This window comes from Chaetodon auriga, chromosome 24 (genome assembly GCF_051107435.1).
Source record: "Chaetodon auriga isolate fChaAug3 chromosome 24, fChaAug3.hap1, whole genome shotgun sequence".
Lineage (NCBI taxonomy): Eukaryota > Metazoa > Chordata > Actinopteri > Chaetodontiformes > Chaetodontidae > Chaetodon > Chaetodon auriga.
Window position 1 is genome coordinate 7,356,953 of NC_135097.1, and position 16,321 is coordinate 7,373,273.

Genomic DNA, 16,321 nt, shown 5'->3' on the forward strand with positions numbered 1-16,321 from the left:
CATGGTGGTGCAACATGGCAGACTCTGTGAAAGAGGACCTACTTTCTCTGTAGAATAACGAACTAATTCTAAGGAAGCAAGAACAAATTTCGATTATCAGGTGATTATACACTCATTGAAATATACCGAGGGATAGTACATTCATTACTGCCCCCTAAATCCTACACACTGGTCCTTTAAGTGGTTGTCGCTTTTCTGAACAGCCACATTTAAGTGATTTCAGCTTCACAAAGTAAAAAAAAAAAAAATCTGAATGTAACCTTCCTACTTTCATCTTTGGAGAGGGATACTAACCTTCCAAGCACTTGGTCTGAAGTTTTGGTGTGGAGTGTCAGTTTTGGAAGGTTCAGACAAATTACGTCGAAGGGTCGGATCAGAAGACGCTTTTATGTGTTGTTGTACAAGATATAGACAAACAAGCAATTTTGTCATTTAATTTGGAGGACTTTTTGCGGAAAGGCGGGGTATCAGATGCTTTTTGGCGACCCGACAAGTACTTTCTTTGAACCACAGACGCCTTGATCGGCCAACTGTGCCAGCTTACTGGCCTCACATTTTATGCCTTTGGTTGCAGTCACTGTCCATTAGGGGACTGACAACAGTGTCACTTGACACAAACTCAGTTTCTTATGGCTAACGCCTTTTATCTGACATGTCCAGAGAGAATAGCATCCTATTTCTCATGGCTGTCCATGGACACTGTACAGTTTGTAAGAACATCAGAAAGCAATCTAATTCTGAATTGTGTCTGCTACTAAACCCATGTAGATTTAAGCATGAATAACATGCAATAAAGCATGTCACACTTTCTGAAAAGAAGGCAGACATTTTAAGTTCTTGTGAGTCCTTTTGCATCATTCCAGTTTCCAGCGTCGCGTCTCACTTTTCATTCTGGATTATTGTCGAAATTTATCTCAACATGTTCAAGTTCATTCAATGCCGACAGTGATCCTGCTACACTTATGTTAAGGAGTTTTAAAGGCTCAAACTCTCCCAGTGTCTGTGGCTTATCCTCTTCTCTTAGATTTAGTCATTCTTCAAATTGTCATATCAGGACCAAAAATGAAAGTCCCACACAAATCCATTTTGTCCGCAGCCAGTGTCATTACATGAGCCGTCTTGCTTGTTACATTGCAGCAATGAAAATATTCATCAAGAGCAAGCCCTCTGAATTTAATTAAGCTAAATGTTGTACATTATAGCTTTTCAGACCACGAGGCATGGAAGCTTTTTGAGCTTGCAGAGTGTTTCTTGTGAAACTGTCCAGCAATGTGACTGTGGCAAAAGGGCACATTCACTGACATGTTGACAAGGTGAATGGGACAAAGGGACACCATGTGGGGGGACTTGTGTATCATTTAACTGGATTGCTGCTACCCTTGGGACCAAAGCGCTTGGGCCATGACAGACAAAAAAAAAAAAAGAAAAGAAAAGAAAAAAAAAATGGACATATAGCTGGAGATGTCTGTAGCACTATGAATGGCTCTCATTGATGATGAGGCTTGATGTTCTTCTTCTTATACGTTGTTGATGTGTTTGCACTTGTAGGTTTGCGCTTGTGTGTGCGCTTAACCAAACTGCCCAAAACTCCAGGGATTTCTCTGTGCACTGATTTGTGATAGGATTTTGAAGTTCCCTCATGGAGCACAACAAAGTTACCTCCCAAGGACGTAGCATTAGCTTTCAAGGATACCAGTTTGACACGCACTGGGCAGACTTGTCTCCCTGCTGGGCTAGTAAAAAGCAAATGGGGAAAAAAAAGGGAAAAGTCTTTGAAGCACAGGCTTCATGGACCCATCAATAGCTAGTATTGACCCTTCCCACTTTTATTTAATAAGGTTCCCATTCCTATGGCTTGATTTGCTTGGATACTCATTGCTATGCTAGCTGTGCTGCAGCATGCTGTCATACTGCTGATGCCAAGTGTTTCCGCATTGATTACACCTCTGGGATTAGCTCAAATGCAAATGCGAGTGTGTGTGTGTGTTTGTGTGTATTAAGAGAGCTGGAGAGGAGTGAGTAAAAGAATATAGCCTTACAAAGACTTATCCGCTTGTGATTGTTTGCACACATGTAAGTCATTGACAGTATTACATTGTTTACAAATTATACAATCTATGCTGTCGAACAAGCTTAACAACACATGCAAAGAAATAACCAAAAAGGCTGTGTATATAAAGTCTATTCTTGTTCAGAAAAAGGTCTATTAATACAGCATCTGAGCAGATTTCCTCCCCCACATACGCCCCTTAAAAGACAAAGGGATGCTTCCAAACCATGCAGACATACTGTATGGAAACACTGGTAGCTGTGAGAATCTGGCCTCCTTGAAAAAGCCTGGGAATCATTACACGGAAAAGAAACAACGTCAGGCAGAGCGAGATTAATATGCAGCGAAGGAAAAGTCCCCGTCTTATAATTATGTTGTGGATTAAATTGTGATCAAGGCTTCTGAATTGATCTTCACGATAGCATCAGCAAGCCACGGTGTCCTTGCGCGTTTAAGGAGCGCCGTAACTGTACACTCAAGCATTTTACCTTATTAAATAAATCCAATTTTGATTTCATGAACGGCGCATGTTCGCAGATGTGAAGGTCAGTGCAACACAGCGGGCTTTAATTTAATGTTGCTGTCCTGTGCGCTGGCTTCATTTTGCCTCTTTGGCGTGCAGGTGATGCTCCTTTTGAGTGTTGTGAGAGATTTAGCAGTTGTTCGTTGTAAAATACGACAGTAAACTCCTGTGTTAAACCTCAGCTGTGTGTAGAGGCTAATTTTATGACCTTCTGTTTTAAGAACTTCATGGGTCGGTGCTTTGACACGTGTTCGTCTCTCTATGCTTTTCTGTACCTGCAATGGTTGGATTTGAATTGATATTTTGCCAGGAGTGACAAACTGCTGGCCCACTCTCTGATGCCCTCTCTCAAATCTGTTGCCCAAAAAATTAATATTTTTTATAAAATATATAATTTTGCTACTCTGAGGCTGTGGCCTTGGAGCTGAGATCCTGTTAAATCTCCTGTGCGATATTTCACCAAAACATGCAACCATTAGAATTTTAGCATGTGTGTTCGTGTCTGAGACGATTCACATGTGCTGACAAACAAACCTGCAAAAAATACCAGAATGCAGTTATTTTAATTAAGTTGCCTCAACTTTTTTAGCCTGCAGCTGTTTCTTCCAGTGACTTTTAATGCTCACACTTTAGCTTTGTTTCAACATTTAATGGAATAAATGTCTGTGAAGGAAAAGATAAAATATGCAGGCGATTCAATAAGTGCCTTGATCAGGCATGCAAGCCTCTGTCCTCAAAATCAGAGTGTAGAGTGTTATTCAGTGAGTTACATCAAGTGCAAAAGACAGCCCTGATGTTACACAAAGCAAGGAACGGTCCAGTAGCTTGAACCAGATCTGGAGAAAATCGTTGCCAAAATGGCAGGATGTCAGAGATTCTCCTTCCATATCACTGCATGCTGTAAACACCTCAGATCAGTACTAAAAAGGAGGGCTGTATGCCATCAAGAGTCATTTGTTCCTTATTCCTCTAAAAATTATTGTATGAACTTACTTAAATAAAAGAATGAGAAGTACAGAATATCAAACGCACAATTTTCTGACTTCTTATAAGCACTCCTGTGTTTAAAAATCCAAAGAATTGGTGAGGAAGGGATAAATTCTCAGCAAGTAATATTCTGAAGGCACTAGAACTCATTCAGCCCAACTCCGCAGCACCTTCTGACTCACCCTCTGACAGCCTCTTGCCACCTCATCTTCCAAGTTCCTCACAGGGCCAAAAGGAAAATAGACAAGCTGTCCAGAGATTGTGGCTGTCTTTAGCTTGTCTGCTGCCAGATCATGTTTTAAAAACTGACATTCCCTTTTACTGAGAAAGTTTCAGACTGCACCTTTGCCTCACACATGCACACCAACATGATTTTCTTGTCTGCAAATAGCAAACTGAGAACCCTTTGGCTTCCCAGGGGAACCTTACTGAGCTGAGAATGCCATATGGAGGTGGGTGTACCATGTCTGGTGGAAGAGAGTGCGGTGGAACTCCAGAAACAATCCAGGTATGCATGAAGTCATCATTAAGTGTCACCCTCTGGAGGGACCGGGCATGATGGAAGTCACCTTTCGGCGTCACCCCCGTGATCCACTAATAGAGCTGCCGACTGATGACAGGTGGCAACGTCAAGGAAAGAGATGGAGACGGGTGCGAGAGAACTGTTTTATATTCTGCCAATGTGAAGTGCGAACATCTGTTTGCAATAAAATATGGACAAAGAATCAAGCTGCAAATCACTAAAGAGAGTTTACCCAAGGTTTAATTTGTGCCTGTTCTTGTGGAATTCATAACTTCAGAATATCATCAGAATCAGGCACCAAATGTTCTTGAATATTCAATCTTTGTTGTTTGTCATTCTTTAATTTTCCACTGCCACAAACAGGAAACGGCACACTCATTCAACTGCAAGGTTCTCATCACACCAGCTTTTACGGCAATTTTTTCAACAAATTCAACCAAAAAAAAAAAAAAAAAATCAGACTTAACTGACCTTTAACACAAAAAAACAGTGACATCGACCAGTTGCAAACTGTCTTGACCCAGTAGACCTCTGAGGGGGCGGTCACACTGCAGAGTCCAAAATGGCAGAAACTTTAGCTCTATCAGTTTTTTCATTTTTCTCTCTTGTTAAAAATAACTGCAACACCAAAGCCCTGTGGGGTGGTTTGTGGTCAATAGAGGGTGTAACTGTGGCTCCTTACAGTAAACATGCTCTTTTCAGTTAGTGAGATAGTTAGCATTTGGTAAGGCCACTTTAAGACCACAGCCAAAAGCTACCAAACAGTAGCAGCGCAGGTCAGTGGAAAAGGACTGCATCCACCCTTCGGTGATTTGTTGCAATGCAGTCCTCTTCCCTTCGTGCTCATCAGTCAAGCCAATAAAAAGGTCTTCACATATTGCTTGCTAACAGCAGAGTATTGTCAGCGTAAAAAAGTGCATAGATCCTGCACGTAGCCAAAAGCAAAGTACTGAACTTATAGCAGCAATGCTACCAGACATTACCAGCAGAATAAACAAGATGAGATGGCAACACTATAACCTTTTCTGTCCAGGTACCTGCTGATGCTGAGTACCAATCAGATACTCAGATGGTTTCTTGTTCTCAAATTTAATCTCACTGGGGTTATTTTTGAGTCAACAGTCCACAATGACTGAACGATTATCAGCCCCGGAATCATGTCAGTGCCTTCTTACTTGAAGTCAGAGAAGACAATGATGAAGACAGAGATGTAGAGTTAGGAAGAAGTCCCTTGTGTATGGTGTTTATTCTGTATTGATTGGTTAAATTTGGACATGAAAGCTCTGATGATGATGATGATGATGATGATGATGATGAGGGCATCATCTCCAGTGCAGGGAAACGGAACACCAATATCTGGGTTTGTCTAAATTGCTTTGTCATGTTTTTACAGAAGGTCTCACAGACAAGCAAGTGTAAGTTTGTGCTCTGTGGTGAAAGCATGACTAATGAAAACCTGTATGTCCCACGGCTCGGGGCTTGTGCGTCTGTACCCAAGGCTCAGCTGTCACATCAGATGCAGCAATATTCTGCTTACAGTATACAGCAGGCTTGCAGAACATTGTTTATGATGACTATCTTGTTAGGGCCTGTGTTGTCCAATGTGCTTCAGGCGCTGTGGTTGTGAAGATTCTTGTGACTCTTTTCTTCCCCCTGACCCGTCGGATCAGCAGCTCCTCCATGTTGTGGGACAAATTAAGCGCTAAGTACAAAGTCCTTATTAGGATGATTCAGCTTGAACACATTTAAATGCTAAACAGTTTAAATGCAAACATTTCACAAGCTTACTTCTACTTTTAAATTCAGGCGGAATTGATGAAATGGCTTACGACAAATGCAGCTTTCTCAAAGAAATGTGCCGAACCTACGAAAAAATGGAACCATGGTCCCAAATCAGAGTCATCACAATGTTTATGTTCAGCCCCAAACCTCTCCTTAAAAGCAATTTCCTTCCCTTCTAGAAGTTGGGGACAATCTTTTGAAATCCTGCGAGTAAGAGGAAAGGGAAATATTGAACTGACATCTACAGAATTTCAATGTGGTGGAAGAAATATATTATCATACAGTAGGTCCCTGCATGTTTCCATGTGTACAGCAGGAGGAGGAGGGAACAGCTGTGTTATATAACAGACAGATTCAAACTTTTGGCCAAAAAAACAATGCAGAAGTTGAGTGTGTGTATGTGTGTGAGGGACATGCATGTACCAAGGATGTGTGTGGACATTCTACTGTGTGCATGTCTGTGTGTGTGTGTGTGTCTGCTGAACGAGCCTGATAACCAGAATGTGCGGTCACCTTGCCTTATGATTAAAGGTTTGCGCTCTTTAGCGGCTTAAAAAGGAGCCCGTTTGTCCTCAAAAGGGAGAAAGGAACACAGCAAGAAAAAAGCATGTTTTATCAGTCGCAGCCAGAACTCAATATTTTGCTATTTTCCTCAGATCAGGCTTATTCACAAGGTCCTATAGGTGAAATGCCTTCAAAGATAATAAAGAGATTAAGATCACATTCAGAAATCCCTACCAGGGAGAGAGGAAAGCTTTTGAAATAAACAAAGCAGTCCAACTTTCTACAATTTCACACTTTTTTCCCCTCCTGTCGCTGCTTTGGATTTGGCTTATGCTTAACTTCTTAAATGTCCCCATTAAGATCTCTGATGTATTCATAAAGATCCCTTTTTTTTCCCTAGGTCAGCTATGAAAGTAGGATAAACCCCAGACACCAAAACCGGAGCAGACTGAATGATTAAAAGGAAAAAACCTATCCTGGAAAACATTCATCTTCTGCATAAAGGTTCCTGACTCAACATGTGCTGGGAAAAGGGTGCGGGTGGGGGTGGGATGGGGGGGGGGGTTGCATTCATGTGTATGAATCAAATGAAAGTTGAAATTACAAATAATGTCTCTGGAATAGGAATTGAAATACTTAATTATTCCATTGGCTGTGCAATCAAAGCTTTGTGGGGTCACACTCTCTTTCCAAGCTGTCATCTATTGTCTTGCTGTCAGAGAATTTGGAGGGACATTGGGCAGCCCCAGGTGTCAGCTTAGACTTGAAAATGACAATGTCACACTGCCAATGTCCTTTTTCCCCCCATTCGCTCGATGATATCATAACTAGCAGGCAATCAGGATTTCTATAAATGGATACAGATGGATGGGCCTCACATTTATTAATCAAATTCCTGAAGCCATTTTCATGCCAAGCTATGAAATTTCTTGGGATGCAGGCGCTAACAATGACAAAAGCTTTTACCCATCAAGTTAAGTCTTCCTGTTTTCTTCCCTGTTCTTTCTTTCCATTCGCTCCATAAGGCCAGGTGAGAGAAGGTGGAGAAGCGTCGTCAGTGAATGCAGCATGCCCTCCTGAAATGACCCTCGCAAGCAATTACTAATTAGGGCCGTCACAGGGGAGGTCCGGCCCCCATCGACACATCGACAGCCATTGGTGCAGAGCCGCGGCCCTGCCATTAATAAAGAGTCACATTTACATAGGTTGACAGGTACACAGTGCTCACGCCCCGCCCACCTACAAGGACTCCACATACACACTGATTCACTGCACCCACAGGGAGAACAAGTCAGCTTTTTTTGAATGCATACAGAGCTCCTTTATTGTTTAAGAAACAATCCATCATTAATATTCCTTGTTTATCACAGTGGGTTTGAAGTTTTGCTTGATGGCCAGCGTGCTGAATGCCGATGAGACTGGATACGTCACTTAATGGCATCAATTAAACGCAATACACAAAAGATTAATAGGAGTGAAGGAAAACTTTGGCGTTTAGTTTTTGTATGAACTGAGAGGAGATTCCAAAGAGTTATCGTACCTTCTAAATCACCATTTCATCTCCTGAGCATGAGCGAACCAGTGCATCGATCCATTATGTCAAATGTGGAGCTTTAGCTGATAAAACAATCCAGTGAAGTATAATTATGCATAGAAAAATAACCAAAGATCTTCAGAATGTCTAAGGCCACATTCAGACTGATTTTAGCCCAGAGCGAACAAATGCAGCCCCCTCATTTGTTTGAGTGCAGCCGGTCTGAGCAGAAAAGTTGTACCTGGTTCAACTTTTGCCGCAACGTCTTCTGGCAGCGAGGGCCAATCAAATACAGTCAATCCAATGCAATGCCGCAGTGATAACTTTCCAGAGTTGTAAAATCCTGTGTCAGGGTATCACAAAGTGCAGTGCAGTGTTTTTGCATCTGATAAGGCTTCAAATTCACAAATCATTGACTCAAACTGGACTTGCTGGATATTTCGTTGTCTCACTGGTACCTAACCTTGTGGTATTTTGTGGCAGAGCTCTTTTCAGTCTGAATGCCCACTAAGACCAAAATGGTCCAATGTACACTCCCATATGGAACAAAGTTCCCCCTTTCAATTTGGCATGACCAACATCGTGAATCATCTTTATGTTGGAGAGTTAACCACAATGCTTTCTCACTTATAAAATCCACGGCTGACTTGTGAAATTGTGAAACGCTGGCATTCTCATACTAATTCAAAATAAATTATGATGGTTATTGACAGCTTTTCAAACCTAGTTGTTGTGCAGCCTCTTATCTGCCAGCATCTCGAGAAATGTTTATACCACTCAGGTCAAACCGGTCAATTATTTTTTCCACAGAGCACAATGAACACGACATCTCCACATAGATCTCCAAGAGTAAATACAGCACAAGCACATTGAATGCACAAAGTTTGTGTTGTAATGAAAAATGTCGACACTATGAGACAGCTTATACTTTAAATGGCTGAAAATGGGTCTTCTAAATTCTGCAACGACCCTTATAGGCTTGATTGGTGGAGGCAAGTTTAATTGACATTTGTTTTTTCATACTTGACCTGATCATCTGAAAGCTTCTGATATAGTTAAGTTGGAACAGTGGGCAGCCGTTGAGCGGCACCCAGGGACCAACTCCAGTTCTAAGTCCGGGCCTTGGTCAAGGGCACTGACAGGAGAGTTGATATACAGGTTTCTGATGGAGTGAGCGCTCGGAGGAAAGCAATGCAAACACTGGGAGCACAGGCAAACACACAGAAAGGCCATGTACCGGCCATGTGAGGCGACAGTGCTAACCACTGAGCGGTGCTAATTCAGCAACTTCAAGTAAAATGAAGAACATAATATTGGGTCAAAGTGTCTGACCCACATCCACACATCCTTAATCTCCCTTCCCCAACCAAAATGCTTAACTCCAGCACACAGTCCTTTTTCATAAATATGGTAAACCACATAGTAAAAGGTCTGATTTAACACATTCACCTTAGAATAAAAAGCAAAACAGGCCACTTACATTTATTTTTGTATCCTGATCATTTCAAGTGTGATTGGACAGAGTGTCAGGTCTGCTAGAAGGTCAAGGGGTCTGTCACCTCTGCTGACATATCATCCACATAGATAATAATTTATGTTCCGTAATACCCACCGCAACACCTTTAATGCCAGCATTCACCCTGATGCTTCAAGGCAATTTTTACGATCCAATCACACAAGGTTTCACGCTGTCAGATCGCGATTTAAGATTGTATAACAAGATTCCACCCAGGTTTTGTGTGATTTATGTCACTGAAATCCCCCAGTTTTGTTTGTGTACTGTGTCTGTACATCTGGGCACGTTATATTAGAGCAGTGTGGGTGTGAGGAAGACCAATTATTTAAGCATTTGCTCATGTTTTGAACTGTCAAAACTGCAATGTGCATCCAAGTGTTCTGTTTTTCTTCCTCTCATTAACAGATATCTGTCTAACTGAGACAGATACCTCAAAGGAACATGTTAACATGTGCAATATTATGCTTGGTCGTTCAGCGCTTTTGACAGTTGTCTCTCGAAAGAAATGACAACAGAAAAAAGGTGTCGCAGGACATAACTGTCACCATCGCACTTTGGCTGATCAAAGAGTGTCTCGCAGTGTGACTGAACAGCCGTAGTAATGGTTGCAACCTCTTTAAGAAAGGCTAGAAGAAGAACGTTGTCATTTCAATTAATCATCCACAGAGATCTGCATTTATCTTTTTATTTCTCTGCTCATCCGTGAGTGATATTACAGCATTCTTGTCACAGCTGGCAGGGTAGAAGAAGTATATTCACTCTGTTGAATGCTGTTTTTGTCATCCTGCTCACTGTTGCTAAGGTGAAAATATGTGGCAATATGCAACATGTCATCTTTGGTGGAGAGACAACTGTGGAGAGCGTCAGACAAGTCGACAGGTTTTAGCTCCAGCCACAACAACATGCCAATTTAGCAGACAGCAGTATTTATAGAATAAATAACTTAACAAACGAACTCAAAGATTTTGAAAGCTGAAGACAATCTGAAAAAACTGTTGATGGACTGCCATGAAGTGTAATGCTGAGCTTTCAAGGGTGGGGGGGTTCCAGGAGAAGCATCTTGGTTGAGGGTGGAGAGCAGATGGCAGGAGGACTGTAGGCAAAGGCCAAAACAACATTTGATATGTCTGCATTATCTCATTCACAAGAGGCATTGGCATTCTGTGCAAAAGTTGTATTCTGAGTGCACACAGGAAATGAAATGGTGACAAACTGGAACTTGGAGACTTGAAGAGAGATTCCCCAGGGTCGATCGCTGCTGTCAGTGCGAAGACAGATCTCGAGAAGGACATTATTTAAAAAGAGTTTACCTCATACAACGTTTTATCCATTTACACCATTTACTTATAATTCATTATTTCTATGTTTTCACCAGCTCTATTAATGACTACACATACCTTCATGTAAGAATAGGTACCTGGTAGTAAAATAAGCACTGTTTCAAGTGTCTCCAAGATCCTCCCAAATGCTAGATTGTTGCTCAGTAATGGTCCCCATGGTAAGTGGGGACAAAGTACTGTTACTACAACCCAAAGTACTGACATACTTCAGTCATGTCTGTTGAAAAAGTTCCACCAGGAAATGATAAACGTTAGCGACCAAATACAAAACACCACAAACCCGATGACCCATTTCTGCCGCCATCAACAAGCACAGTGCAATAATTTAGTTGTCTCACACACGGATATACATGCACAGATGCGCTCTATGAGCCTATATTATTAAATTTAAAGACATGAGCTGTCGAAGTGGAGTGCATTTACTTGATAGACTCATCTGAAGATCAACTCATCTTGTCATCTGTAGAGTCCATATTAAAGGACCTGTCTACTATCCATAAAGGCCCACACTCCCCATTTAATGCTGTCCAAATAGAATAAAACATGTTATTCACAAAATCCAGTGGGAAATGCAAATGTCATGCCCATTTCTCAACCTGATGGCAGGTCCGGCAATAAATTGTATGCAGCCCCCATCTCCCTTAAGAAGCTCATTCCATAATTCAAAATGTATTATAATTGGCACAGCAATAAAATATGTGTTTCTCTGTAAATACTGATGGAGGCTAGGTAATTCAATTCACCATACATGGAGAAATTTACACTGCTGCGCATCAGTAGCTAATTTCCTTGGGGAAATTAATCTCTGCAGAGTCTAGGATGAGCACTGACCACTGTCTGCTGTGTAAATATTGACTGTAGAAGAGAATGAGGTGGCTATAACTAGCTCATACATGCAACGGCTAAATTATGTCTGCACAGTGGCATCTGGTACAGTGAAATGAATCAGTTGGGGTCTGAGATAACTTGGCTGGAGAGGGGTTTGGGGAAAAAAGTAAGAGGGAGTCAAGTGCATAAGCTTCAGAGGTCTTCATGGTAATTTTATTTTATGGAGGTATGATTATTTCCCACAGGCTTTGTAAGCATGACCATTCATCTTCATGGATCCGAAAAGTTTGAATATACCTGCACAGCCTATCAAAATGGGAGTAGTGAAACCTGAAGCGACCAGCCTTCCCAGTTTGACATTAACTTTCTTTCACCAGCTTTACAACTTACAAGCAAGATCCAACAACATGACAAACAATGGCAAGCATTGGCTTTGTCTCTAAATACTGCAAGGCTCTGCCCTCCCAACTGTGGATTTATGACTTTGGTGGATTCCCACAAATCACACTACAGCTGCCGTGGATTGAAGCACGCCATGTTTGGCTTGGGAGACTCCCTTGGCATGCAATCGCTGCTGGGCTTTATCACTTGTCTCAGGTTGCCAGTGTGGTCACGTCTTTCTATCTTTGTAGCCATGCATCCTGTATTTATGCAAAGATATGTCCACTGTCACTGAAGAACAAGCCCGGTGCTGGCCACACAGCACACCCCTTTTTACTATTTCCTGGATCTCAGCTAAAGACTGAGAATTTCCTGGAAGAAGACCAAGTCAGCAAAGGCTGAAAAGTCTAGGCTGCTTGAGGTGATCCAGGCCGATCTCCACCACCTTCTTGCTGAGTGCACTGATGGTGAGTGATTTTCAGACCACAAGCTTGGCTGGATGACACATTTGTCTCCGTCCACATCTCTGCGTGTGTCTCAGCCCGAGAGCAAGAACCCAACAATAATCCTACTTTTGTGTTCTATGTCTTGAATTTCATCCACAAATTAATGAAAGACAAATATTTGACCCAGGCCTTGCCGCATGGTGGAAATGAAGGTTTGGCGCTCTATCAGTGACTCTGCATGTGTTGCTATGCCATCAAACACTGTGCTGAGTCTGCTGAGGGCAGATAGGGACAGTTATGTAAATGGTGATCAGAATCAAAACATGGTGAGTGATTCTTCCAACAGAGATGAATCCCAGTGTTCTTGTAAGTGCACAAACTTTCCCACTGAACACGAGAGACACTGCATACTGAGCTGCTTATAGAAGTAGAATGAAAAAAATCAAGTTAATATTGAGGGGCTCCGAATTGCACCTGGTCAACCACTTGTTGCTAGGCAATGTTCCCTTTCCAATTACCTGTTTCATCAATACATGTACTTGAGTTCTGAACCAAGGAACCTATGTGAAAAACTATGTCTAGTTGAGTATTGCATCGCCAAATAAAGGCAAAAAATCTTACTGCAACTGGGGAGAAGCCTGAGGTGTCTCCGTTATTTTGTGCAGTTTTGTGATTCACCTTATCTCATTTACTGGGACAAAAGCTCTTATGGGGCTAGTATACTCCATCAGGGCTACTTTTTGGTTTGTCAAGTAGCTTTGGATACCTCCTCCTCCCACACCTCGCTGATATCAGACATCCACTTTGCGCTGTGATTAGCAAGCTATGCAGAGATGAGAAAGGAGGCAAGATTTGAGCTTCTCTCATAAGCTTTCTTTGTTCATTTTTGACACAACTATTTGTCACTTCTCATGCGAACAATTGAGCGCAACCAGTGAACACAACCTCCTTCCATGGGAGGCTGTCTGGAACTGTGCAACGTTACCAATATTCAAACTACAGCCCCCATGATGGCTGGCTTTTCACTCCACTGTGGAGTAGAGCAGCTGGGAACGACTATGAGGACTTCTGATTCTCAGCATGGTCGGATAGCACATTTGAGAACGATTTTGGATCAAACGTAATACAACTTTTAGTGGTTCCCACTGAGGATGGAAAGATTACAAAGAACCCTAATTGACTTAAAAGCCCTGATTCTCTATCATGAATTCCAAAGCAATGGTCGAATACAAGAACCCAAAAAAAAGCCATGACAAATGAACTGTATTTAATAAGAATGTCAGGATCAATCTGTAAAGTTGATCTGAGAATTTCCAGAATTATTACCCCAGAGGCTTTCATTGCTTTCACCCCTATCTGTCTATCCCCGGATGTTGCCCCACTCAGAACAAATACTCAGGATTTTCCCTGCACAACACCTGCCACATTATGTGATGACGTGAACCATCCCACCATCCCAGTTCCCATCTGGCAGCTGCCAGCATTATAACTGTTCACTAACATGGGGGTTAATGAAACCCCCGTGTTAGCAAACGCACCTCTGCGTTCAGGGCTCAAGCTGCTTGGAGATCCACATGCAGCCCTGAAGGATTGGCTCCATTATGGATGCCAGCACGGGGCTACACACACTTCCTGAATAAAATAATGCTCACACCTGCTACCTGGGCTCAGCTGTTGCCATGCAACGTAGAGATGATGCATTTTGCTATGTACTCTCATGCTGTGTGCACAATGTCTGCAATTACAATACCATTAGGACTTCCAAAGGTGTTAACTTGTATGAACAAGGGCCATTGTTTTTGCCACTATCCGACATTTACCTCGTGACTCTATGAAAGCACATTTTTCCTTGGAAGTGCTATTTTTGGCATGCTGCCAAATTCGGAGAACTTTCCTGCCTTGATGTGCAGGACGATAGTAAATATCATAAATAACCTTTGTGATGATTCCTAATTTAAAATACCAACCACATCAGTCTCTTGCACTATTAGCATAATCTCTCACTTTGCTTTGACAAACAGCAGGCTCCTCTTAAGACCGAGTCTGACCAGGACTTTTTGTTAGCTCATCTGAGGAAAGTGGTGGGTTTGGGGACATTCGTCATTTGCAGATCCATAAACGATTGCATTCATCCCATTACACTCCATTTCATCCATATCTATAACATTATATACAGTGAAATGTTCTACTCTTAGTACTGTGCTGCAGTTTTGGTGGTAGAGCTGTTATATTCAAAATCATTATACACTATCTTCAGGAGGTAGAATTTAATTGATGCTCAAGCCCAAATTCCCAAGAATGTGACTTCTGTTGCAAGGCTTGTGTTTCAAACAGTGAGTTGCTCAATAATCCGTTACGTTTGCTGCTTAAGGAAGCATGCTGGGAGGCTTGGGCGTGCAGGCACTCAAGGGGGAGCCTGACCATTTGCATCCGGCTTCATGCGGCGTGGGGAGAGGGGCATATCTACTGTGTTTCCATCAATACTGGTGCATGCTCTCTCACGCCTTTTTCTTTTTCTGTACACTGAATGCCAGATGAAAGATCCAGACCTTTCCTGGCTGGCTTTTAAAACCCTTTGAGGATGCAACCCGACATTTATCGCAGGCAGTGTCTTTGAAACAACATGAAAAGGCTAAGTTTCTGATATATGGGGGGGGTGGGGGGGAGGGGTTGTTTAGGTTTCTGAAGAGGGCTGTCAAAGTAGCTCTAAGACACACAAGAACGTAACAAATGGAAGAATAATGAGTGGTATGTTTCCACCTTAATGTTGCATAGCCTCGCAACATCTTTCATTAAAACACACATCAAACAGTCAAGCAAACTGCATTTTTTCATGGCAGATAATGCACTGTTAAATCCCCGACTAATCACATATATTGTGTGTTTTTTTTTTCCCTGCCATTCCTGAAAATATTCTTGTTACAATTTCTTTCCTCCCTTGTTTATGAGGGGGGATTTTTTTATGCAAAGCTGATGTGGTTGGGATCAAAGCTTCACGTCGAGCCTCAGCTTCAAAGGAATGAGCATCCTGTGAAATTTCATTAAGTTAATCACAGTTAGTGCTTGTATTACTACAATTAGATGCTGGTAAGTATTGTACTCCGAACAGCTAGCCTGGTTGTCAGCTATGATCCAGATCCAATCACAGTCCCTTTCACAACAATCTCTGCTTCAGACGGGAGACAAACAACTCTGATTTCTTTTCAAATGTGTTCAATGACATGAGGTTTGAAGGGCTGGTTTACAGGTAGAAGTGGCTTTGCTATATTGTGTGAGATATTCTGTGACTTTCTCTAGTGGAACCACATGACTTCACCTATGTGGGCGGATTGACAATCACATGAGCACAAATACCAGTGTCCTCTCAGCCACCACCTTTATCTCCCTTCAGTGTTTCTGCCATCATAGAGAGCACTCTTACACACTAATCAATCTCACTCTCAAGAGACGTGGCTTTTCTACAGGCAAAAAAAAAAAAAAACAACTCTTCTCCTTGGAGATTCAAGGTGTAAGAGCATTCATTGCATTGCATGAAGATGTGGAGCATTTAAAGTGTATGCAAAATAAGTGTGTGAAGAATCAGCAAACATAAAGACGAGGATCTGGGGAGTTATACCAGCTTCTTTTGATAAGTGATTTAAGAGTCCAAGCTGGAGCAGAGGAGTCAATGCTGCAGATGATGGTCTGATGCAAAGGGCTTTTATCTATAATTACAGGTCACTTGCATCGACATCAGCTCATTTACCAAGAGGAACTACTGCCTCTGTTCTTTCACTCTCAACCTTTCTCAACAGCCCATTCACTGCACTGCCTGTGTCTTTGCTGATTGGGTTCCAGAGGTGAACTTGAGTTATTGTCATGGACTTCTCTGGTCATCAATCAAAGGACCTGAAATTAGGGCTGGCAG